The sequence below is a fragment of the Rhipicephalus sanguineus genome, chromosome 5, assembly GCF_013339695.2.
Source record: "Rhipicephalus sanguineus isolate Rsan-2018 chromosome 5, BIME_Rsan_1.4, whole genome shotgun sequence".
NCBI classification, from domain to species: domain Eukaryota; kingdom Metazoa; phylum Arthropoda; class Arachnida; order Ixodida; family Ixodidae; genus Rhipicephalus; species Rhipicephalus sanguineus.
The window spans coordinates 67,746,106-67,749,921 of record NC_051180.1 but is presented as its reverse complement, the minus strand read 5'-3'; the positions used below and the strand labels follow the sequence as shown (position 1 = coordinate 67,749,921).

The 3,816-nt window shown below is 43.8% G+C and overlaps 1 long non-coding RNA gene across 1 annotated transcript; it reads left to right on the top strand.

The window, feature by feature from the left end:
* The first annotated feature begins 1,009 nt into the window (after positions 1-1,009).
* LOC125758547 (uncharacterized) lies at positions 1,010-2,639 on the top strand. Its single transcript, XR_007416207.1, has 3 exons — positions 1,010-1,121; positions 1,684-1,942; positions 2,478-2,639. It is a non-coding gene; the product is annotated as an uncharacterized LOC125758547 (long non-coding RNA).
* Positions 2,640-3,816: the final 1,177 nt, after the last annotated feature.

Sequence of the window (3,816 nt, the reverse complement as noted above, 5' to 3'; positions counted from 1 at the left end):
CATGGCGCCGTAAACTGTAGGTGTCGGCGCCGATTTTCGCAAACGCATGAGTTCCTTCAGCGTTCGACTGGATGTGCTGTGAATACCGCTGCTTTTCCGGTGCGCGCAATCAGTGTGAAGACAGACGACAGTGTCTCTTGGTGCGCGGTGAAGCGTAGCGAAGCCTGTGCCTCGGTGTGTGTATGAAGCGGGGATCGGCGCCTGTGTACCGACGGTAACTAGCATTCGAGGAGCCTGCAGTGCGTGTTTGAGTGTCGGTAACAGTTTGTTTGCTTCGCTTCACAGTGTCTCAGTGAGGTGCAGTGCGGCATTTCGAATTGACAACATTTCGGCACGTTACTTGAGTGATTCTGTGCTCGCACGGTAACGCATGAACTACGCTCTGTGTTTGGTTCTTGCTTCGCCACGGGTTAGCCCGTGCGCTTCTATTTTCTTGTGAGCAGTCCAGGCAAATGCAGTGTTTGGGAGTGAAACGATGTGCGTTGTGAACAGTGGTGCTGTGTTGACATTTCCAAGACTTGTGAAGAGGCTGTGCCCGTGTGACAGAATATAAAAGCGTTGATAACCGTGTTTCGTCCTACGAAGTTGCGATGGTGCTTTATGAGGGCTTTAAGGATTTGGCGCTGGGCTTGGCGTTTTCTTTTTTAACTCGTTGCTTCTCCTTTTTGTGATAACCGTAATCCGAACGTCATAACGTGTCGAACCGAAGTCGCACGCCGAAACATTCTCCTGTAAATGTGGCTGCTTTCGCAGTACGCCTTGACTGTTCTCCGGTGAAAACTTGGACTTGTACCTGGCAGCGAAAGCACGTGAACGTCACGCTTCGATCCGGACAGAACACACTTCTCACTAGAGCCTTGCCTTGGATGAAGTCGTAGACCAGCACCTGCTAACTACAGGTTTTCAAGTGCATTTGTCCTGTCGTTTTGCTCGGCACTGGAGCCTTGACTACAGCGGCCCACGCCGATTTCTCACGCTTCACCAGTGGACGTACACGTCTTGCTAGCCTTGCATTTCTACGTCAACGGCAGCTTCCTGTCCACAGACGTCTTTTGCCTGTGGCTGCAGAGCACATTGGATTTCCGATGACGCTGACGGCTGCTAATATCGTTGTGCCATCGGTGAGTTGAACTTGCACAACTAATTTCGTTGTTATTCGTGTAGCGCTATAACGTACGTTTGTAAGTTTTTCATCCCAGCAGATGTAATGTCACCCCATGTTAAGTTCCAGTACGAAAAATGTACTACTACCGCTTTGTATATACGTATATATGGCCAATATACATATATTGCAATATGAGCAAGTACACCAGCAGTGTTTATGATTTGGGTTAAGCAGGTTATTATCTGGTTATTAAGAGGAGCCTGTCTGTTTACCACGCTTGACAGTTGAGATAAAAATAATTGATGCGAATTTATTTTCCAGGAGCCATGAAGCACTTCTTCAGGAATTCCCTTTATATTACAAAATTACTTGTATAGAAGGTTACTGCTGTGGCAGCACTATATTTTACAAGGACATACATATCTTGCGGTATGTAAAGCTTACATGGGGCTTCAGTTTGTTGCAAATTGAATATAGCATATTTGATAGCTTTGACTAAGTGATGTTACTGCCAAATATGTATTAAGAGCGCTTTCAATGATGTTTTTTTGAATATATCGTATTTGGCCTCTTCACAGATCGCAGACTTTCGTAAGGTCCTGGAATCCATCGATTGCAAGCACTGGCAAATCAAGCCACCTTATGACTTGGAGCACCTGTACAGAAATAGGAAGGACTTGTGCTCCCTAAATGTACAAGTCTTTCGCAATGGTAGGGGTGTCATCATCCAGCCGACCTCAAAGGGGCCTGGAAGCACGCATGGCAGCCTCATCTGAATGGACTGTGCTCTTCCTGGGAGCTTCAAGGGCAGAAAACTGCCTAATGGCTGGTTGCTAGGTTAGTTTTTTTCAAAGTACAGATGGTACAGTAAACACCGGTTAATGTACACACCTTCACAACCCAAACATTGTTAGTAACAGTGGATGCTTGTATTATTGTCACGCACCAATGCTAATTGGACACTTAAGGAGAAGCAAACTATGATGGAATTGACAATGTCGCAAGTGTAAAGTCTGCAGCTTATGAATTTTACTTCATACATGTGAGACTGGAAAGTTGTGCTTTTGAAATAGCACAAATACTTTTATGGCTTATTGAGCTCTTGTGCTTGTGACACACTCACTGTATCAAGTGCTCTGTATGGAAATAGCAAGTGGGTGAAAATCGCCTGGCTGTTCGCAACATGCAGGGAGAAAGAGCTCAGGCAACACAGGAGCAGTAAATGCGCACTTTTTTAAAAAGCTCATCTTTTTTTCAATGTTGTTGCATATGTTGCATTTCCGTCGTACATGTTCTCAGCACAATTGCATAGTCTCACGGTTATTTCTACAAATCGTATTTGACCTGAATACACGCTTGTTGATCTCTGAAGGTGACTCTCCCTATGCCTGAGAGCCATGGGTGCTCACCCTCCGGTCCGTGGCTGGCCCAGCTGAGCAGCAGTGCAGTGCAGCCCCCACCCATGCAAGACAAGTCATACAGTGCACATTTGGTGTTCTGAGCACGACACAGCATATCCGTCCGGCATGGCATTGACAGCAATAGTGATGATGGTGAGTGTTTGTGGAAACCATAAGAGCCTATTAACATGCATTTGTGGATTATGAGTGTGTTTGTTGCTCACAATCATTTCTCCTAATCAAGTGCATTTTTTTTTCAAAGAGTCCTTTTGGTAGGAAAAACGGCTTTGAGAAACAAAAACACACATAATCCGCAAGTGCTTTGCGCTTTCTAGTCTTCAAAATTGTTCCTGCACACTGTATGATGACGTGGCTATGTTAGATAACGTTAAAGTGATGAACAATAGCTGTTGTCTTGTAACATAGCAATACATGAGTACACTCTAAGAAGAGAGTATTTTTTAGTATTTCTGCCACACAACAATAACGTAATCTTGCTTGCTCGGGTTTTCTTTTTTGAAAACCTGGCTCTTGGCACTTTCCTATCAAGAATGTTGTCACTCTAATGACGCGTGGTGGTAACGCGAGGAAAGTACGTGAGATGGATGACGATTGTAGTTGTGGGGTGGCAATACTCCCCAAATACTTCATTTTTTCTTAGAATATAGCACAGTGAACTCATTTGTGGTCGGCTTCTTGCACCTAGTGTAAAGTCGAAATAGAAGATACTTTATTGGCTTATGTCTCACTATTAGGCAGAAGTTTGTTGCCTTCAAAATGAACATCGTAGTTATACATTTATATCATAAAATATTTTTTCAAAGACTTCATTGTTGGTGGCTCTATGTTCAGACCTTTTTGTTGTTTTTAATATTTCTTAATACTTGTCATCGGCTTCTGAAAATACGAGAGCTGGAGTTTCTAGCACATATCAGTTGTCCAGTTTTACACATAGCACGGTTGTAACAATCATCTGCATTTTCTATGTTCCAGCAGTACCACGGGATCAGGTGCCTCACTGTCATCTAATCGTACAGTGTATCTCGGACAAAACGCACAAGGCGAACAAGTAGACAGCGACTACCAGTGACTGTGTCCTGCTGTTCAATGTGCACGTCAACAGACAGAATGCATTGTGATATCTGGAACAGTTTGAATTGTATGGTGAGAATCTGCACAGCTGCAGTTTAATTGTTGAGCAGTGCATCATTCAGCAATTCCTTGCACTTGAGGATTCAAAATTAATTAAATTCTGCATTTAATATACAAAACCTTGACATTAATGTACAGCACACTGTAGTAGTAGTGTGC